A 22,899-nucleotide genomic window follows, 5' to 3' on the forward strand; every position below is an offset into this window, starting at 1 on the left:
TCCAAAGTGTTTATGTTCAGGGCCACTGAGGCAACTTTTACACGTTGCCATATACAATAGTTACAGATCTACAATAGTCATACGGATTAGATGCCGTTCATTTCCTGATTTTATATAATAGGAGCCCAGGTTTGATGGTAAGGGATGTACTGAGTTACTTAGGGGGGTGGTTATCTAGAGGGAAGATCAAATATATACACATAGATACATTTGAATAATGCAACCCAGAAGAAACTCCAATCCATAAAGGACATCTACAAAAAAATAGTGAGACAGACATGGCATGTCCCGACAGTGAGGGACCTCGCTGACTCTCGAAGGTCCAAAAAGACACAAAGTGTGAAAGAGAGAAGTGGGACATATCCAGCTTAAGTGGCATAATCCCAGCACTCAAGAGGCAGAGGCCAGCCTGGTCTACAGAGTGAGTTCCAGGCCAGCCCAGGCTGTGTAGAGAGACCCTATCTCAAAAATAACAACAAACTCTTTATGTTTCCATTCATTTGTATGCATGTGGGTTGTCCCCAGAGACCGGAAGACATCAGTTCCCTGGGTAAAGCCCTAGACTGTATATAACACTAAAACATAAGGTCTTAACTTCTATGTTTAATAACCAAAAATAATAGTGTTTTTTCTAAATAAAGAAAAGAAATAATTGGATTCTGAGAACCTCTGATGCCTGGCCAAGGAGCAAGGTCACCATCATCCAGTGCGTGTCAGGGATGAAGGAGAGTCCTGAAAAACAGTCTTTAGTTGCACTGTTTCCTCCGTGGTGGATGTCCAGGGTCCATGAAGACTGGCAGACCAGCCAGGAAGCCCCTGACAGGCAATGTTATGGTTTTAAGGTTGACCACCGTCAGTCTGAGAAAGAGAAAGCAGTGACAAGGACGGAGGGTTAGGATTGCTGCTGGCTGGCTAGCCAAGGGAAGATAATTAAGACAAAGACTAGAGAGACACTAGTTAAAATTAAGGCTAGTGGCTCAGCAGGTAAAGGTGCTTTCCACACAAGCCTGACAACCTGAGTTCAATGGGGCCCCTGAAAGCTGCCCTCTGACCTCCACACAAAATACAGTATGCACATGCCTGCATTCGCACACATTCACAATCATAATAATAACATATTTAAAGGCTAGCAATGATACCAGAATAGTACCAGGAACACACTGTAATCCTTACAAATAACAGTTACCAAAACTGCAGAAATTAAAAAAAAAAAGAAAAAACTTTAGCAGTATATGGAAATGCCTAAAAGATAAGTGAAAAAGAAGAGTTTTTTAAATCGCATGTGCCTGTGACCACAAATATCTTAAGACTTAAGAAAAAATCCCCCTCCCCCAAATTAATCATGCTACAGCCCAAATTTACTTCTCCTTGTGTTACGTTATGGTCTAACTGTGTACAGGCCCCACTAACTCATATCCAAAGCTCTGCCTCCCAATGTGACTGCATGTAAAGAGAGAACATTGAAGGGGGTGATGGAAGCTAAATGATGTCAAGGGGTCTCTCATGGGTCTGGGTCCCAGAAGAGGAGAGGGAGGTCAAGAGAGATGGTTTTGTGGCTAAAGTGCCTAGAGTCCAAGCATGAGGACTGGAGCTCCGATTCCCAGAACCCGTGTAAATACTGGTGGGTGGTGACATACAGTGGCCCTCCTGAAATCCCTGCCTCAGAAGGCAGAGACGGGACCCCCAGATCAAGCTGGTTAGCAAAAGTAGCCATATTGGCCAGCTCTGGGTTTGTTGTTGCTTTGTTCTGTTTTGTTTGAGACTGTGTAGCCCTGACTGTCCTGATTTATAGACCAGGCTGGTCTAGAACTCACAGAGACCCACCTGCCTCTGCCTCCCGAGTGCTGGGGTTAAAGGCGTGCACCACCACCGCCTGGCTCCTGGCTCTGGGGTTGACTGGGACATCCTGCCTGGATGAATAGAATGGAGGCACAATCAAGGGTCCTCCCTCCATCAGCCTCAGACTTCCTCATACACCGACATGGACACGTGCGTGCCCACAAAAGCGCAAACATGCACACGCCTGAAAATGGAAAAGAAAACGAAAAAGGAGAGAGAGGAGACGACCCAGCAGAGACCTTACTCCGGCTGTGGAGAAGCCAGGCGAGGACACAGCTCAGTGCCACGCTGAGCCACCGCTGCTGCGCCGGCACTCCGGGCCTCCAGACCTGTGGGAAACCATTCTGTGGTCCCAGGCGCCCTGCCCAGCCTGAACAGACTGACAGCAAGCCAGGCAGCCCCCCTGCCCTACCAGTTCTTGCCTTGCCTTCCGTTCCAGTTCCCCTTGTGCCCGCTGCATCTTCACCAGTCCAGCCACCGACCTGGCTGGAGAGCCCTTGTGCCAGTATACACACAGTATACACATTTCTCCTCTGGGTGTGTGCTTCCTCCCTCCCTTCTCACACCCCCGGCCGCCAGTTCTTCTGCTCCGTCCTGTCACCTCAAGTGTAGATGCTCGAAGCCATTGTGTTTTCTCTGAACAGCAACCCTAGCTCCCCGTTTCCACACCTCTCTGTGCTCACTTCTCACACGTAAGTACCCGATCCCTCCAGGTACACTCGAGTCTTTCCATTGTAACTGAAAAAAGAGGACATCTGCTTCAGACCGCTGCTGAGACGGCTGTCCTGAATACTGTCCCTCTCTGTGCCCCTACCCCACCTTGTGTCTCTGTGCCCTTTTTTAGTGCAATGTTCCCAGATTTCCTCCGGCAGCTTTTCCCGCGCGAAGGGATGAGAGAACCATGGACTTAAGTCTAAGCATCCCAGTTAACCAAGTTTCACATGTGATGCCAACATGTCAAAACCCACAGAGGACTGAAAGGCTCATTCTTGGGTCAGCCGTCTACTCAAGAACCAGTCATTCTGGCCAATAGAAAAGAGGAGTCTAAAGACCCTGGCTAGGTCACTGCCAAGGAAGAGAGAAGGCCCCATTTCCACAAGCAGAAATGCTGAGCAAACGTGCGTGTCTGCTCTTCCAGGTAACACTTGTCATGATGAAGTCCAGCTCACAAGCCTTACTCCCGTGACTTCAACCTCCCAATGAGTGGATCCCAGCACTTCTGCTGCCCTAGCCCTCTCCAGCCCCAGAGAATCTGCCCCAAGCCCTAATCCAGAAGAGAGCCCTTGGAAGGATGACAACGTTTTTCTTCTATCCTGAGTCATGCGAACTTGGCCATGAGCTTATGCAGAGAAAAGAACATCTCCAAAGCAGAGCCCTCGAGTCCTCCCTGAATAAAGCCAGGCCTCAGTTTGACAGGACGGATTTAGCTAGCTTGCACAGCAAATGGGAAACATCTCTTAGCTTTAAAGGTTAGGTTAACACTGGATTAGAACGCAAAATAAATCTACAGATGCAGTATCCTGAGAGACTTTTTAAAAATACAGTGAGCCACTCTTGGCAACAGAAAGGGAACTGGACACATTGTTGGAGGGATTTTTAACCAGTATGAGCAATTTCACATTGCATCTTTCAAACGAGAAAAACAAAAGAAAAATAACCCTGAGCTTGATAGCTTGATAGTGTACATCTGCAATCCTCGAACCCAGAAAGCTGAGGCAGAAAGACTGCAAGTTCAAGGCCAGCCTGAGGAACAGAATGAGACCCTGTCAAAAAAAAAAAAAAAGGAAGGAAGAAAACTGTTATTCTTTTATCCAAAATCCTGACAGCCGAGAATAAGCAAACAAACAAAAAACACTGAAGATTTATGCAAAAATATCTTTACTTTGGTATTATTGATTATAGTGAAGCTGTATTAAAAGCATAACAAGATGGCCAAGTGCATTGTGGTAAATGCTTTTCATAGAACTTTTTTAGTAATTAAGACATCATATTGGCTGGAGAGATGGTTCAGTGGTTAAAGGCACTTGCTTCCAAACTTGGCAACTTAAGTTCGATTCTTAGGACCCACTTGGTAAAAGGAAAGAGTCACTTTTCACCATTGTCCTCTAACCTCCATACGATACCCTGAAAAAAATAAGCAAATGTGAAATTTTTCAAAAATGAGCTTGGCATGGTGGCACACACCCTTAAACTGGGAAGGTATAGGCAAGTACATCTCTGTGGGTTTAAATCTGACCTGGTCTACATAGCTAGCTCCGAGCCAGCCAGGGCTACATAGTAAGACCTTGCTTAAAAAATTAAAAATGTTTAAAACACTACAAATAGGTTTTAGGTATATGCTTATGACTGCATAATTATCTATAGAATAGTGGTAAGTGAAAAAAGATAAATTCTAAACCATTTATTGCATTAGCTTTTTGTCACTGTAACAAACTACTTAAGAGAATCAACCTAAAGGAGAAGATCCTTAGGGTTCATAGTTCTGGACATTTCCTGTCATGGTCGCTTTAAGCAGTCCATCACTGTGGACCGGTACTGAGGCAGAACATTACAGCGGGGAGCCCGTCAGAGCAAAGCCTCTTCTCTCGGGCAGCCAGAAAGCAAGGGGACAAGAGAGAAAAGAGAGACCAGATACACCTTCAACCTACACGCGAAGCATTTTGATCTCCAGCACTTGGAGGCAGAGGCAGTCAGATCTTTGTGAGTTCAAGGCCAACCTGCTCTACCTAGGGATCTGCAGGCCAGCCAGGGCTGCATACTTCAAAGTGAGACTCTGTCTCAAAAAACAAACAAACAAACAAACAAACAAACACACTTTCAAGGGTGTACCCTCCTCCACTAGACTGAACCTCCTGCAGCTCCCACCACCTCACTCTCAGGGGTCCATTCAGCCATGAATGCCTCAGCGGCTTAATCCCTCAGAACCAATCACATCCCCAGAGCCTTGCCTCCGAACCTGACTGCACTGGTATCTAAGCCTTTCCCACACGAGGACCTTTCAGACCCAAACCGTAGCACTTATATTGTAGTGTCATAATTACATGAAAGGAAAAGATGTTTATATTAAAACGGGGCCGGGAGGTGCTGGAGAGATGGCTCAGCAGTTAAGATCACTTGTGCTCTTGCAAAGGACCTGCGCTCGGTTCCCAGCACCCACATGGCAGTTCACAGCTCTCTGTCCAGTTCCAGGGGATCTGATGCCCTTTTCCGAAGCACAGACCAACACGCAGACAAAACATCCATGCACACAAAATTTAAAAATGTGGAAGACGTATGTGCCTATTTTGTTTTTGTCTTTTTTAATTAAACACTTAGTTGAGTGTAGTGATACATACTTGAGGGGTGGATACAGGGGGATGAAAAGTTCAAGACCAGCCTTGGCTATGTGAGGCCCTGTCTCAGGAAACAAACAAACAAACAAAAACCTTCAGGCAGGTATAGTGTGTGCAGGCATGCCATCCTAGCCCCCAGGGACCTGAGGCAGGAGAATTAGCATTGAGGATAGCCTACGCTCCATGGCATGTACCAGACATTCTAGCTTCCTCTCCGTTGCTGTGATGAAACACTGTGACCAAAAGCAAATCAAGGGAAGAAAGGACTCATTTGGTTTATTCTTCCAGGCCCTAGTCCGCTACTGAGGGAGGTCAAAGCAGGAACCCAAGAAAGGACTCTGAGCGGAAGCCGTGGGAGAGTACTGCCTGATGGAAAGCTCCCGGGTAAACTTAGCCAGACTTCCTCATACAGCCCAGAACTACCTGCCCTGGAAATGGTGCCACCCACAGTGGGCTGGGCCTTCTATATCAGTGAACAATCACGACAACACACAGACCTGCCCGCAGACCCACCCGATAAAAACAATTACTCTGTTTGTTGGTTTGTTTTTCTTTTATTGGCTTTTTTGAGACAGGGTTTCTCTGTGTTCTTTTTTGAGACAGGGTTTCTCTGTCCTGGACTCACTTTGTACCAGGCTGGCCTTGAACTCACAGAGATCTGCCTGCCTCTGCCTCCTCCTTGAGAAAGACAATTACTCAATTGAGACTTTTTCAGGTGATTCTAGACTGTGTCAAGTTGACAGTTCTTTTGAACGAAGACACCATGCTAGCCAAAACTAGATAGCAAGACTGTCTCAAAAATTAAACTTTTAAAAATTATGTGAAGAAGCTGGGAGTAGGGTAAGGATATGGGTCAAAAGTAACTGTTTAATAGGCATAAGGCCCCAGATTCAAAATATCAAAATTATAATAAACTAAACTATAAGAGTTAGAGGCAGAGGCTAGAGAGATGGCTTAGCAGTTAAGGGCACTGACTGCTCTTCCAGATGACCTGGGTTCAATTCCCAGCACCCACATGGCAGCTCACAACTGTCTGTAACTCCACGATCTGACTCCTTTACACAGACATACATGCAGGCTAAACATCAATGCACATAAAATAAAGATAAATAAATAAACAAAGGGTTTTGGGAATAGCTCAGAGGTATGGCTCATAGTCCTGTATTCCGTCCCCAGCAATAATAATTGCTGTTGTTGTTATCAATAAGTCATAACGTCCGTCTCTATAGTCCGAATGCAGACAGTTGGAAGAGGGAAGTGCACAGCCAATATCAAGCCTCACGGTCTTTTTGGCTCTGTGACTTCCTGTGATCCCAGTCTGCAGGGGTTACCTAATACCGCTTTGCTTTTCCGCCTCAGCAACTGCCTCAGATGAGGATGAGACTTGGCTCAGAAATCAGCCCAGAGAAATCTGCAGCTCTAGCAGCCAGCCCAGCCCCAGCTGAAACAAGACTCCCCCGTCAACCGAGACCGCCTTTTAGCAAGCAATTTGCCTGCCTGAAGCTGAAGTTATAAAAGGTATTTGCACCTTTCTGACTTCGTGGAACCTCAGAGGGCGGGGACAGTGTGAAATATCGGAGAAATATGCACAAAGTTCTTACTTAAGAATGGAATGCGGCTGTGCAGAAGTAATGATTACAAATAGCATGTAGCAACATGGGCGAATGCTTATGGCACCATGCTGAGGAAGAGAGAGAGAGCACGCAACCGCAGGGATCCTGTAATCATGACCACCTAAGAAAACGCACATTGAAGGCCCAGGAAGAGAGAACCCTCGGGGCTGGCCAGGCTCCTGTTCAAGTGGTGGCATAATGAGAGAGTTTTCTCTTTTTCTCTGTTCCAAAGGGCATTAGAATGTGTTGGTTTAAAAATGATACATCTGAGAGCCAGGCATGGCGGCACATACCTTTGAGGCCAGCACTTGGGAGACAGAGGCAGGCGGATCTCTCTGAGTTTGAGGCCAGTCTGGTCTACAAATCAAGTCCAAGACGGAGAAACCCTGTCTCAACAAAACAAAACAAAAAAGAACAAAACAACAAAGATAGGTTTGAGACTGGAGTGATGGCTCACTGGTCAAAAGCATTTGTTGCTCTTGCAGAACATCCAAGTTCTGTTCCCAGCCCCCACCTTGAGTGGCTACAACCATCTGCAACTCCAGCCTCTGGCCCCCACAGTCACCTGCACTCATCTGAACAAACCCACACAACACACAAACACACACACACTGAAAAATAAAAGTAAAACCAGGTGTGGTACGTGCCTTCATCCCCAGCACAGGAGAGCTAGGGGCAGGCTAATCTCTGTGAGTTTGGGGCCAGCCTGGCCTCCATAGCAAGTTCTAAGCCAACCAAAGTCACATGGTAAGAGCCTGTCAATAATAATAATAATAATAATAATAATAATAATAATAATAAATCTTATTTGTATCACTTATTATACTGTATTAATTAAGAACATATAAATGTATTATAATATAATCATGCTTATTATATATAAATAATAAATAAACCTAATAATAGTAATAAATCTTTTAAAATAAGAACAGGGGCTGGAGAGCTGGCTCAGAGGTTAAGAGCACTGGCTGCTCTTCCAGAGCTCCTGGGTTCAGTTCCCCGAATCCATATGGTGACTAGCAACCATCCGTAACCCCAGTCCCAGTGGATTTGGCACCTTCTGGACTGCGGTGGCACCAAGCATTCACAGACACACACACACACAAAAGTTAAAAAATTAACTAAAAAGTTAATAAAAATGATAGTTTATTCATAAGTCTTTGAAAATTGGAAGTCAGGACTATTCCATGGAGAAGGAGTCTTCTGTTTCCTTCTAGAGAAAATAAAGCCTTTGCATGTAAGTCGTTAGTATCTACTGGCAGCCATTTTATGCTCTGTATTTTATATTCTATATTTTAATGGAATGAACTAAATGAACCCTTATGACCATTTTGCAGGTAGGGGGAAGCGGGGCTCGGCGAGGTTTGAGTGGCACACTGCAAGGCGGCAGCGTCAGGACTGAAGCCCAGTTCTCTCTACTGCATCTCCCCAACTACCCAAAGCAATTCTGTGTCTTGTATATGCCAGGGAGAACGCTAGCACTTCATATGCATGCTCTCAAGTAATAACCCTGCCAATTTAAATCGTGTCCCCTCTCGTCAAATAAGGCAGAAGCAGCTAAGGGCGGCTGAGTCACTGGTAGTAGATATACCAAACTTGGACATTGGCAAAGTGGATAGGCTAAGCCAAGTCGGTCTGTGTTGGTAGCCATAACCTTGCCGTGATCAGCATGGTAAGAAAAACCCAGAAACTTTGAGCTTGAAACACAGGGCGCCACCCCTGGTGCAGCTACCACCTAAAAGGGGGGGGTCTTACAGAGAGAACACGTGAGGAGGCGGGTTCCCAGGCTGTCCTGAGCTGGTTGGACTGGCTCCGTCATCATTCTGTATCTGAGGCCCCAGGCTGGATGAGGTGGAGCTGTGCACAGCCGTTCATGTGGCCTGGCCTCAGGCCAGCACAGATGTCGTGTCCTCTTGCCAGTGCTGATGGTAACAGTCTAACCTGCCAAGATGTTTTAAGAAAACTGTTAGAGCTCTCCTCAGGATCCTCAAGGTGGGAGGGAGGCAGCACACCATCTCCCCTGTGGAGGAAAATTTCCACACCCCCTGTGCTGGCATGAGAAAGTGCCCCGGGCTGGCATGAGAAAGTGCTATCTAACCTCTTGGATTGCCTCAAAACCACACAGTAAATTGGGCCCCAGAATCCAGAGCCAAGACTGGAGCTTGGTACCAGGACCCAGAGCAAACAATACAAGCAAGGACTCAAAACTCTCAGAAGCATGTCCAGGTCAACCTCAGGGGGACCAAACAAGAGGTCCTTAGGCCAGAAAACAAGGAAGGCCTAACTACAGCCAGAGGGACACAGACTGGGGGCTCTACGGACAAGGATCGCTGGGAAGTATCTTACACTGTTGGTGAGATTAACTATGGACCCATGCCTCTAGGGAACAGTTAATCACCGTCAGGAACACACATGCTCACATGCGCAGCAGATCCACTTTTCCTAACACGGCAGACAAATTCCCACACCTGGGTCCAAACTCCTCACAAAAATTGAACATGCAGCTGGGTAGCGGTGGTGCATGCTTTTAATCCCAGCGCTCAGGAGGCAGAAGCAGATGTATCTCTGAGTTCAAGGCCTGCCTGATCTACAGGGTGAGTTCCAGGAGAGACAGAATTACAAGAGAAACAGTGTCTGGGGGTTGCTGGGAGGTGGGGAGAATGCCCTACAGCCAGATCTTATGGAAGCATTCTCTTAATTGAGGTTCCCTCCTTCCAAATGACTCTAGTTTATGTTAGCCAGCACAAGAGAAACCCACTGGGTACGAGCATATGGAAGTTCTGTAGCAGTTTCTTAGACTTTCCTAGGTTTTCTTTTTTAGCCAGTGTGGGTGCTGGAATTGACTCTGGGTCCTCCAGAAGAACTACTGTTCTTAACCACTGAACCATCTCTTCAGCCCTTATTTTAAATTTCTTACCTTTGACATTCAACATCTGCCATGTCCTCTGAACCAGACCCATGGCATGGCAGAAGGCAGCTCCCTGAGAGAATACAGAAAGGTCACCTGAGCTGAAATTTTTGCCTCAACAAATCATAACTTCTCTTACAGAAGTGACAGGAAGAAACCTGAGCCTGAAATCACCAAATCTTTGAGGTTTCCCTTACTCCCTTGGCCCTCAATTTCCCACCAAGCAATAGGTTAAGGTTCGGGAGCTCGGGGCACTGTGTCAAAGTGAGGCTCGCTGAAGGCAGGACTGGGACTGGGACAAAGTGTCCTGGGCCCTGGTCCTTTCCCTGTAGCACGTTGCCTTCCTACAGAGACAGGCAACAGAGTGACGTTTGGACGCCATGACCTACTTTACTGAAACACGGGGTGAGATGGCGATAACCGTTTGCAGACCCCAAAGGAGAAGGCAGAAGAACTAAAAGAGGTCACACAAGAAGGACAAAGATGTGAAAGCCAGCTTGTTTCTAAGGCAATATGCCAACTGAAGTGACCTTGAGCTGTGCAGCTGGAGGCCTCAGGGAGTGTGTGGAAGTAGACAGGCCCCAGCCTGGCCATGGTGGAGAACTCTCTTCTATAGCTGGGCTGTGTTCTCAGCGGTAAGCTAGAAAAAAATATCTGCCCTCAACCAAAAGAACAAGGGAAGTGGCCCATGTCCAGCTTTGAAAATGAAGGAAAGAAAAATGTTTTCGCCCTTACACACACCACAAGCTATCCATTATGTTTAATTTCATACATAAATAGGCCAAACCCCTCAAGCCACTTGAGGAAGGCTTTCAGAGAGGAGTTAACTCCAAGAATATCTGTGGCTAAATGAGGCCAGTGCTCCCAAGGAGCAATGGCAGAGGCTGACCTCTGGCCTCTGTGGACACACATACACACATGAACACCCACACACGCACACACACACACACACACACACACCCAAGTACACACATACATATACATACCTTTTTAAAAAGAGTATCTAAGGCTGGGAATGTAGTTCAGTGGTACAACGGTAGAGCACTTGCCTAGCATTCATGAGGCCCTATAGTAGAGCTCTAGTACACACATGAACACCCCCCACCACACACACACACACACACACACACACACACACACACACACACAGAGTATTGCAGGTAGCAGAAAAGCCACCTCAAAGGTCCTAACACAGGGCCATGCTGGCTAATACCAGAAACACAAGAAGGCCTCTGGATGTAGCAGGAGAAAGCCAAGGAGAAATAGGCAATCGAGTCATACACAAGTAACGGAAGGCCAGGTGTGCTTATAAAAGGCCCAGTGCGTGCTTATAAAACCCTGGACTTTGTCTACATGTATTAGCTACTTTCTTCATAATAAAACACCATGACAAAGACAATTTGTAGAAGAAAGAATATATTTTGGGCCTATAGTTCCAGAAGGTTAAGAGTCCGTGGTGGCAGAGGGGAGGCATGGCGTGGCAGGAACCTGAGTCTGAGAGCTCATATCTTGAACCATGAGCGAGAAGCAGAGAACACAAACTGGAAACGGGTAAAGCTTTTTACTCTCAAAGCCTGCCCCAATGATGCACTTCTTCCAGCAACTGCTACATGACCCAAACCTCCCCAAACAGCACCAGCAACTAAGGACCAAGTATTCAAATGCCCAAGTCTAGGGGGCATTTTTCATTCAAACTGCCACAGTCTAGAATGGAAGTGTTTCAGTGGAGGAATAAGATGATCTGTCTTATAAATGAAAAAAAAAAAAATCACCTTGGCTTCTGCTCTCAGAATATATGAATGGAAACAGAAAGGCCAGAGAGAGTGCTAATCCAGAGAGCCAGGTGAAAAATGATGGAGGCTCCAGGAAGGCAGGAAGTTGAGACAATGAGGTCATGTTTGGGGTATGTTGGCATACACAGCGAATTTATTGCTGGTGTTGGCTGAATACGAGAAGCCACCATGATGCCAAAGCTTTTAGCCTGAGAAGCTGGTAGGGAAGAGTTGCCCTTGACTGAAATGGAGAACAGGCTTAGAGCAGGGGCACAGAAGTTTTGAACTCGGTGAGTCTGTAAGTCAAAGGGATGCGTCAAGTTCACGGTTAGATGTACGGAATCCAGGGGAACATTTCAGCTACACATCCAAGTTTGGGACAGAGTCACGTAGAGCTAGTGGGTGAAGCCCCACGCCAGATGAGATCATCAAAGTGAGTGTGAACAGAGCAGAGAGCACATCCAGCAGTCTGAGGTCAGAGGTCAGAGGGAAGAACTAGGGCGTGGTGCATAGCAGCCTGCACGGATGAAAGACGGCCTGCAAACATGAGGTCCTGCAAATCCAGCCAAGGAGGTGTGCGCAGGTGGGTGTACAAGCTTCCAACTGCTAGGGCTGGTCAGTGGGGTGGGACAGAGCACCGGCCACTGACAGGAGCAGCCTGAGGTGGGGAATGAGGCTGGGACTCGGCTGTACAGAGAAGCTAAGCTCAAAACTAGCCTGAAATATTGTGTCCTGGCAAAGACGTGGAGCAAATGAGAATTTCACACAACTCCCTTTGGGAGTGCAGGTGGTGCAAGCTTTAGGAAAACCCTTTGACATAAAAACTAGAGGTAAATGTGCGTCATCTGAGACCCACGACTCCATTCCTGGGCTTTTGCCCCACAGCAAACTGTACGTGTGTTCACCAAAAGACATGAACTAGGGATGTCACCAAATTAGCCTATCAGCCCCAAACTAGAAATAACCAACCAACAGATTAGATAATACAGTCACACGGTGACACACAACCCAGCAACGAAAGCAAGCCAACCCCTGCTACGTGCCAACCACATAACTAAATCACTATTCCTGATAAAGCCGTAGGCTGGGGACTCGGTGGTAGAATGCTTGCCTATCACGCACAGTGACCCTAGGTTCAATCCTCAACATCACACACACACACACACAAATTAAGACTGCCAGCCAGGCATGGTGGTGAATGCCTTCAGTCCCACCACATGGGAGGCAGAGGTAGGTAGATCTCTGAGTTTGAGTCTAGCCTGCTCTACACAAAGTGAGTTTCAAGACAGCCAGAGCTACATAGAAAAACCCTGTCACAAATAAATTAACAAACAAACAAACCAGTCAAACGGTGGTGGTACGCCTTCAATCCCAGCACTAGGGAGGCAGAGACAGGCAGATCTTTGAGTTTGGGGGCAGCCCAGTCCACAGAGTGAGTTCCAGAACAGACAGGGCTACACAGAGAAACCCTATCTCAAAAAACCAAAATAATGCTAACAGTAGTCATGATAGTACTAATAAACAAAAACCAGTTAAAAAGGAATATAAACTGCATAACCCATTTAAAGTTCAAACTCATATAAAACTATTACACACACATACAGCAGGACCTTGTATAGTATATTAAGTTGTTGTGGTGACTCATGTCTATAATCCTCATACCTAAGGCTAAAGCAGGAGGATTCCGAATTCAAAATTCAAGGCCAGTCTGGAATACATAGAGAGACTCTATCTCAAAAAAAAAAAAAAACAAACAAGCAAAATGTACTAGATTCATAGCAGTGGAAAAAAGAGGCCATAAATTTAAAAAAAAAAAAAAAGTGCAAGGGAGGGCATATGGGAAGGTTTGGAGGGAGGATGGAAAGGGAGAAATGATGTAATTATGTTATAATCTCAAAAATAAATGTGTGGGGGATACTCACAGCAGCGCTGTTCACAATAGCCAAAGGTAGAAAGGGCTCAAGTGTCCAGGAACGGACGGGAAATCATGGTACACCGCATAATGGACCACTATTCAGCCATACCAAGGAACGGAGCGCTGAGACATTCTACAACAGGGAAGGACCTTGACAACACTAAGCTGAAAGAGAGAAGCCAGACACAAAAGACCCCACATTCAGTGTGATTCCATTTCTGTGAAGCATTGAGTAGACAACACAGACTCGTGGCTGCTATAGGCTGAGGTGAACAGGGCCTGGAGAGTGACTGCGTGGATGGGCTTTTCCTTCTCAAGTGAGGCCAACATGCTCTGGTTCAGAGCGGCGACGGTTTGCCCAACACTGCGAGTGTAGCAGGAGCCACTGAATTCTACGTGTTAAAACGGGTGAGGTGGTAAATGATTTTTGTTACACGTATTTTACAAAAAGGCTAAACGAATCTATGGCATAACAAATCTGAACCATAGTTACCTGGGGCGAAGGGAGGGGTGCAAGATCCTGGGGATGCTGGCCATATTCTTTTATAAGATCTGGGTGGCTGTGATGTGGACAGGTTCACTTTATGAAGATTCACTGAGAAGGAAAGACAAAAATCAGCAGGCCATTCTTGCTTTGTTGTGTTTTCAGGAAGAGTATCCCAGGCTAGATTTGAACTCGCAGCATTCCACCTGCCTCAGCCTCCCGGATGCTGGGAGTATGAGCCAAGCACAGGTAATTCTTCTCTTTTAAAGATTTTTAGTTTTTTGTCGATGTGTGTGTGTCTCCCTGTATAAACACCACGTGAGCGGAGATGCCTGTGGGAGCCGGAGGAGGGTGTCAGATCCCCTGGAGCTAGAGTGACAGGTGGCTGCAAGCTGCCCAGTGTGGGATCTGGGAACTGAACAAGGGACCTCTGAAAGAGCAGTAAGCACTCTTAACCGCTGAGCCATCATCTCTCCAGCCTCCTGGGTACAGACAATTCTTAAGGAGTTTTGCCTTTGCTGGGCAAGTGGAAGTAATAACAGGGAAGCACAGAATTAAGGGAATCAGTTATTTATGCACTATGGCACAAATGTAGAGGTCAGAGGACAGCTTGTAAGAAAATGGTCCTCAAGCCGGGCAGTGGTGGCACACGTCTTTGATCTCATTTCCCTGGAGGCAGAAGCAGGCAGATCTCCAAGTTTAAGGGCATCCAGGACTTCACAGAGAAACCCTATCTTGAAAGACAATAATAATAATAATAATAATAATAATAATAATAATAATAATAATAATTTATAATAAATATTTATAATTTATTTATAATAATAATTTATAATAATTTGTTATAATTATATTATTATTATTATTATTATTATTATTATTATTTTCTCCCTCGTCTATGTGGGCCAGGGCATGTGCTTTTATCTGATGTGCCATCTCACTGGCCCTATAGCATTGTCAGACAGCTAAGAATAATGTAGTAGAGAGGGAACGAAGCAAGGGAAGCAAGGATGGCACAGCAGCCCTTGAACAGTGGCGAGGAAGTCAGTCTCCAGGGACAAGCAGGAAGCCGCGTCTCCCCGTGCCTGTTCTGGGAAGTAGGGAGAACAGTGTTTAGTCTTCTGAAGTGTATCTGGGGTTTGTAGCAGATTTACTGTCCCCCAGTTGACTGGTGCATGATCTCAGGCTCCAAGAGGAGAGGAGATGGTCAAACATCCAGAGGTGGAAGCAGCAACCACGCCTCTCTGGTTCTGGCTGGACCACATCAAACTGCCCATGGGCCTCAAAGCCTGTCTCTCCACCCTCTAAATTTGTGCTTTCTCTCCTATGCCCTTGAACAACTTCTCAGACTTTCAGAAGTAGTTCTCTGAACTTATAAGGATTCTGAGATGGCGTGAGCAAGTCTGCTCTGCCCTGTGGCCTTGTCAACATCCCTAATCGTACAGAGATCTTTAATCGCCTGCAGTCCTCAGCCCCCAGGATTCCAGGCTGGAGGATTCTCATGGAGGAGGCCGTCTCTATGGTAAGAGCCCTTCATCACTCTGGTATCTGGCCCTCCTCCAGTTCTATTACATCTTTCTTGGAATGCAGAGGCCATAACAAAAGACTCCACACTGGCTTCCACTCTGAAAAACCCTTTGCAAGGACAAGAGCCCATTTTTATAGTCAAGATGACGGTCAGCCAAGCTATGATTTGCCCATGGCTGCACAGTGTCATCAGTAGAAACCGACTGAGAATCCCAGTTGTCGTCATCCTTCCGTGGAACCTGCCTGTGTGCACGACTCCAGATGGGCACAGGGCGTCAGTCAAGACACACCCAGCAGTGACGGATGAGGGGACTGTGTCAGACTGGCTTAAAGCCATCGGGAGGATGTTAGTGGACTCTGTAACTCCAAGTCCAGACGATTGTCAACTGGCTGGTAGGACTCAGTGATGTCATCACAGTGGCACCTCCCTGCCTTGCCATGTGCAGAGGATGTAGTGGTCTGGATCCTTTAAAATTACATCTACTGCCTAAACCCTGGAACCCGTAAGTGTGACTTTATTTTGAAAAGGGGTTCTTTCATGTGTAACTAAAGATTTTGGGAGCATCCTGGACTACTCTAGTGGACCCTAAATCTAACGGCAAGCATCCTTTTTTGTTTGTTTGTTCGTTTTCGAGACAGGGTTTCTCTATGTAGCCTTGGCTGTCCTGGACTGGAACTCAGAGATCCACCTGCCTCTTCCCCCCTGAGGGCTGGGATTACAGGCATGCGGCACGGCGCTGGGCTAACGGCAAGCATCCTTATAAGCAAAGCCACGCACAGACAGGAAAGCCCCATGATCACAAGTCCCAGGCATGAGTAATGAGCAGCTGCCAGCAGGAGTGCTAGCAGCCTTCAGAAGCCTGAGTCCACAGGGCCCAGACTCTCCTCAGAAGCTTCAGAAGGGAACACAGCACTTCTGGTCTCAATTCCCTACTGTGCCTTCTGGAACTGAGTGTCTTAAAACTAACTAGCCGGACCACGGAGGAAGAGGATCCAAGCAATCCTCATGAGACTTAACAAACTACGTGCAGACGGCAATAGTGGAGAACTCCCCCTTTCGGTGGACTAGGAGAAAGGGATGGGGGGAAGAGGAGGGGAGTGTGGGACTCGGGGAGTTGAGGGAGGGTCTTCAATCCGGATATATAATGAATAAACTGTGAAGAAAAAAAATAAATTAAAAAAAAATAGTAATAAAACTAACTAGCCTTTTGGTAATTTGTTTGGGCCAGCCCAGGCAAAGAATGGGAGAAGCCAAAAACTATGGTTCTGAGAGTAAACTTTAGCACTAGAACCCTGGACTCTGTCCCTGTGTCCAAGAATGTGCTTAGTTTTCCCCAACACCCCTCCGGCTTTGTGGAAAACATAAAGTTGCCAAGAGAAGGGAATGTGAGGGAGGAGCCCAGAGTGTTCCAGCTACTGTGTGCAAGAAAGACACCATCCATGAGCATCCAGGAGAACATGAGGGAGAGAAAGGCAGTGGTTGGTCCAGAGACAGGACCTCCACAGGCTCCAGGGTCAGGGCTGCCCAGCCCTGAGAAGCCACCATTCTCCGCAAGCACTCCTGTGGAGCCACGTTCCTGAGATGGGGGCTGTGAGAGGGCTTTTCCAAACGATAGGATCATTCACTGGTACCTCAGCCTCATCTCCTCACTCAGGCAGCCTGTCCCCACTCCTGCCGTTACTACTTTCTAAAACAGTTCCAGCCTTCGCCCCTCCTTCCGCTAGAGTTGATGTCTTCATTGAGGTCATGTCTCTCTAACTGGACTCTATGGTCCCCAGCCTTAGCTCTCCCCCCGCCCCCGCCACTACTCTCCAGCAGGAACTAGAAGAATCTTCCAAAAGTAAAAGCCCACCCATGTCACATTCCTGCTAAAGTCCTTCAAGCTGTCAGCAGAACTTCCGGATCCCCTGCTTCTTGGCTTCACCCCTCACCGTGTACCCCAGACCTCTCCAATTCACAAGCCCTCTCACACTTAGGGGACTTTACACACATAGCTTCCGTGGCCTGGATGATGCCCCCCAACCATCACTTGCCTGACTAAATCCTCAAGGACTTGGCTTAGAGGCCGTCTCCGTCTTTGAAGGGGTCTCCTTGACCTCACGCCCTCCACCTAGTCCCTATGTACCCTGGGGTCACTCCTACAGTTCTTCTGTGGCTCCACTGTATGTGTCACCACCCTGAGTCCTTTTGAGGCAGGAGTGTGGCTCTCCTGAGTCTGCAGTACAGGGCAGGTGCTCAAAGGTAACTGATGAACTGAGGAGACTAACCAAAGGGGTAAAGAGCTAAGATCATCATAAGCTAAAGGCAAGCTCAGTGCCAGCCCAGACTACTGAGACCCTGTCTCAAAAGAACAACCAAACCAAATCTAAATGTTTCCCACTTTAGAGAAATAAGCACACAACCCCCAAATTCAGAATCAGACATGAGTTCTGCCCTATGTTTGTAATCTTTAGCCAGCTGTTTAACTACCCAAACCTCAGTTTCTCTTTCTATAAAGTAGGAATTATAAAGACTGCTTTACGGGACTGGGACCGTAGCTCAGTTGGTAGAGGGCTTGCTCGGCATACACAAAGCCTTGAGTTCCACCTCCGTAACATCCTGTATTGGTTTAGATTTCCACTGTCGCTGAGGACTCACCAGAATTTATCAGCAAGGAAGACGCCAATCAATAAACTCAGCTTGAACCAACCGCTGAAGGCTGCCGAAGCGGCGATGGGCCTTTACTGCCACCTGCTGGAAAACCGGAATAAAGCCGCAGGTGGCCACGGGCCTGCCTGCGGTTGCCAAACATAGGGCTCTCACTTCTATATGCCACGTTTGCTCGAGAGCTAATGAAAAGCTGTCAGGGCAGATTGCTTTAGAGATCAAAACTACTTCATTAGGAGGAAAGTAAGGAAAGGAAAACGAACTGCACATCGCAACACTCAAGAGAGTTGAGAGAGTGCCTCCAGGCACAGCTTCTCTGACATGAAGGGAAGGACCGGACCGGCAGCCCTAGGAGACAGAGGGAAATCCCTCCTTTGGAACCTATGGCCAGATTTGGCCCCAAAAGCCACCATCAAGTACAAATCCCGTACATGTCCTGACCGATACTCAGCGCAGTATCCTGTCAGTCCAGAGCCAGCTCTGTAGGAACTTCAGGCCTGGGAGGCCATTCTTTCCAAAGGTCTTGGCTTTGCAGCCACACTTGCTAAGTCAACAAAGGGGGCGTCAGCCCTTCCTCTCGGCCTCTCGGCGGTTCTTGTTGGCTTGACACACTCGTAAACATCAGTGCCCGCTGAGCACACAGCCTCCAAATCCACCACTCTGCAATCTGGATGGGGCTTCCGCTCTAGAATGGGGAGGGAGAGAATCCAAACGGACTATAACCATAATCGTTTTTTTCGTCTCCCTATTCCAACCATCCTGTAAAAGCCAGGGCTAAGAATGCAAACCCTGAGAGCCAAGGGCGGTGCAGGACCAAGATGTCTACTTAGCCGATGAGTTTGCTTCCCAGGGAGGCAGGCTCAAGTTTCTTCCTGCAGCAGGGTTTTGCTGAGTCCAGCCAGTTGCTTCTGAGAAAGGAGGGCGCTCACAGGAAAGGCCGTGGTTGACCCAGGCGCACAGGCAGCTTGGGAAAACACCGCCCTACACAGCCTGCCAGGGTTTCCTGGTGACTAGACTGCCATTCTAAAGTAGCACCAAACCAATTAAAAATGGGAGGAAGGAACACACTCTCCAGGCTTCTCAACATCCGAGAAAGCCATAAATCAGAAACAAGGGTGTATTCAAAATGGGCCATTGAGATAGCTCACAGGCAGAAGTGCTTGCACATAGGCCCAATGACCTGAGTTTAATCCCAGGACCCCATAAGGTAATAGACAGGATAATAGACTCCTGAGAATTGTCCCCTGACCTCCATACACGTGCCACTGCCAGACAGGCAGACAGACACAGACCACAAACCTCAGACGCAGACAGACAGACTGACACACACACACACACACAATTTATTGAATTAATAAAACTACATACAAAATTACCTATATAAATTGTAAATAGCCAGCTGGGCGTGATGGCACACGTCTTTAGTCCCAGCACTCAGGGAGGCAGAGGCAGGCAGATCACTCTGAGTTTGAGGCCAGCCTGCTCTACAAAGTGAATCCAGGACAGCTAGGTGCAGAGAAACCCTGTCTCAAAAAAGAAAACAAACAAACAAACAAAAATTGTAAATAGCCAGAGCTAGGATGGTGGCTCAGCAGTAAGCACAGACCACCACCACCACCTCCACCACGCCTGGTTCATGCTGCTCGCTCCCCCAACCCCCGCCTAGAGAAAATTCTTGGTTAAAGATAGTTTTTAAAAGAAATGCCAAAAGAAAACTTTTTCGGGGATGGACAGATGACTCAGCAGTTAAAAGCGCCTGTTGCTTTTGCAAAGAACCCAGGTTCAGTTCTCAGCACAGACTTGGTGGCTCACAACCATCTGTAACTCCTAGAGCTCTGACACCTTCTTCTGGCCTCAAAGGCATCAAGCATACGTGTGTTACACATGCATACATGCAAGCAAAAGAATCATAGATTTTTTTAAATGTGATTTTTAAAAAAGTAGTAAAACTTTCTCCTCCAGGTGTGGTGGAAGTCTCCAAGAAGCCACAGACCTCAGGAGGACGCAGACAGCCAGATTCTGCCCTTTCCAAAACAAGATTCTTTTCATTTGTTCCTGACATCCTTCTGCTCCTCAGCAGCTGCCCTTCTCTCTGTTTCCTCCTGTTCTGTCCCTTCATCACCTCTTCCCAGCCTGGTTCCACTTGTGACAGAAACTAGGCAGTGGTCACCAGCTGTTAAAGGCACAGCTGGGGTGGCCACAGGAACTTCCCTGCCCCACCCCGACACACAATGCACAACAGCATTCAGCCACACAACAGAAAATGCCCTTTAGCCTCCTCTTCCTGGGCCTCCTTTTCTAAGACAGCTCCTTCCTTTTCTCCTTCGTTGGCTTGAGTGGCTCCTATGCTTACCTGGTTCTCCCCTCTGCAGCCACAGCCTGCTCTGTGACCAGACCCTTCCACATACCCACAACTCTTCACTCCTCGATAAATAATCTTCTGAAAATGCTGAGGCGAAAAACTCAAAAATCTTGGTTTTCCACCTCCAGCACCTCCTCCCTCCCTCATCCCTCTCAGTTTCAGTTAGACACAACTGCCTGTTGCCTGTTTAGCCCAGAAAACAACAGCTAGAGGGGAGAGGATTGTTAACTTCCAGCATTTGAAAGAATAACAGTGCTACAGGCTGAACTGGGCCAATGCAGCTCAGTACAAAGAAGATTTCTCTAATAAATAGCACCAGGCGGCCATGATGGCTTCCTCTGTGGTAGTAAAAGCCCTGTCACTCAAGCAGGCAGAGAAGATGCATAGATAGCATAGGTCAAACTGAGCAACATGCATGCTCAAACTACACACACACAAGCAGAGAGAGAGAGAGAGAGAGAATATCAACATTCTTCATAGGGCATTGGAAAGCAATTTAAATACTCAATTAACTGCTATGATCCTCAGGTTTCAGATCTAAAACCTTTTCTGAAGCAGGTAAGAACCAAGCCTTTGGCTTGTCAAGGAGTTGTTTAAAAAAAAAAAAATCCCAACCTTCTATTTTACCAATAAAGACTCAGGAGCCAGATGCTAGGGTGAAACCTGCTAACTCAGAGAAGAGAGAAAGCACCCAGTTGACCTTCCTTCTCAACTCATGTCTCAGAGGAAAAAGCCAAAAAATCTTACTACTCAGCTGATAGCCCAGGAGGTAAAGGCCAAAAAACCCATGGCTAAAGCCTTGCTAGCACAAAAGGCCCCAAAAGCCAGAGAACTAGAGAGCTAACGCCAAAGAGCTGAAGCCCCTTCTACTTCTCCAAGCTGTCTTAAATGCCCTCAACTCAAAGTCCCTCCTACTCTTTAATCCCTGTCAGCAGGTCTCTCACTCACCCCTTGACCTAGGGTTAACTTTATTAAATCCTGTGTACGGAAAGCTCTTGGATTAAAGGTGTGTGCTAGGGCCCAACCACACCAAACAAGAAGCAGGCTTTTACGATTCACAGTTTTGGGGTCCACAATGGGATCAAACATTCTGCAGCAAGGAGGCTCAGGTGGCCCACAGATATGCCGAGGTGTGTCCCACCTACAGCCCCTCACCAGTGTATGTGGGTGCACACTGAGGCCAGAAGGGGGTGTCGTCAGATTGCCTGATGTGGGTGCTAGAAACCAAACTGAAAGAGTAACAAGTGCTCTTCACTTCTGAGCCATTTCTTCAGCTCACAGAACAGTCTAGAAAACCAGTGAGCTGGGCTAGATCTAAAGCCATGACGGAGTTTTGAGCACTTGTGGAAGGTCCCTCAGGCTCTACAGCAGGAAGGGAAACAATCGGGGCCAGGTAAGAATGAAACTCAGAGCAGACCAATTTTGGTAACTGGTGCTGGGCCAAGACTTCTTGGAGTCTGACATTAGCTCATACATTTTTTGCCATATTTAAGCATAGCATAATTGGGGGGGGGGGTGAGAATTAGATAACAATTAGCTCAGTCCTATGAGTACAAGGTTTAAGATATGTTTCTATTGAAGCTCTTTCCAAAGTAATATGGCCTTGTCTTTAAGGTGGGTTCCTGTTGACTTAAAAACAATTACCTTGATAAGGGTCTAGGGAGAATGCCTATGGCAAACATAATGCCTGGCCCGAAGATAGCATGGAAATCACTAAGGCTGTTGTAAAGTACAAATGACATCTCTCACAAGGATGAGTTTTATGTAATATTCAAGGTTTTCAGGGGAAAGAAAACATAAATTCTGAGAGATATGGGTGGAGCCTGGCTCATCAGACCACAGAGGATCACCAGATTGTAAACTACATCCACCCCCAGCATTTCAGGACAGGTTAAACATCTCCTTCCTCTGAAGGACACCTGTGTGTTGAATTCTCCTAGCTTCTCCAGTACGAGTGCGCAAGGCCTTTTGCCCTCTACAGTTATTGTAAAGCCTGTTTCTGTGTGGAAGGAACCCTTTCAGCTGCTTTGAAGGTAAATCATAGTCAGCAGTGGGGCTGGTAAGATGGTTCAGCTCCTGCCACCAAACCTGCCAAGTTCTTCCCCGTGGTGGAAGAAGAGAACCAACTCCCATTTTGTCCTCACACTTCTGCACTCTTGCACACACTTACCCACACATACACGTGCATACAAATAAAATGTAAAAGGTTACCATTCACTCAGTGCTGGAGGAAGGGTTTGGCAGTTAAGAGCACACACTGTAGCAGAGCATGGTGGCGTGGCCTGTAATCTCTGCATTCAGGGAGGCAGAGGCAGGTGAAGTCCTGTGAGTGCAGGCCAGCCTGGTCTACAAACCAGTCCAGGATAGCCAAGGCTACACAGAAACACCCTATGTCAAAAAACAGAAAAAAGAGAGATAGAGAAAAAAAAAAAGAGAGAGATAGAGAGAAAGGGGAAGGAAGGAAGGAAGGAAGGAAGGAAGGAAGGAAGGAAGGAAGGAA

General features: G+C 47.0%; 1 long non-coding RNA gene across 1 annotated transcript; it reads right to left on the bottom strand.

Moving 5' to 3' along the window:
• Nucleotides 1–1,861: 1,861 nt before the first annotated feature.
• Nucleotides 1,862–13,446, bottom strand: LOC129686523 (uncharacterized). The gene is made up of 3 exons (XR_008721626.1): nt 13,387–13,446; nt 8,540–8,725; nt 1,862–1,910 (listed from the first exon to the last, which is right to left on the bottom strand). It is a non-coding gene; the product is annotated as an uncharacterized LOC129686523 (long non-coding RNA).
• Between the last annotated feature and the right edge of the window lie 9,453 nt (nt 13,447–22,899).

The sequence above is a fragment of the Psammomys obesus genome, unplaced genomic scaffold, assembly GCF_907164565.1.
Source record: "Psammomys obesus unplaced genomic scaffold, mPsaObe1.curated_primary_1811, whole genome shotgun sequence".
Lineage (NCBI taxonomy): Eukaryota > Metazoa > Chordata > Mammalia > Rodentia > Muridae > Psammomys > Psammomys obesus.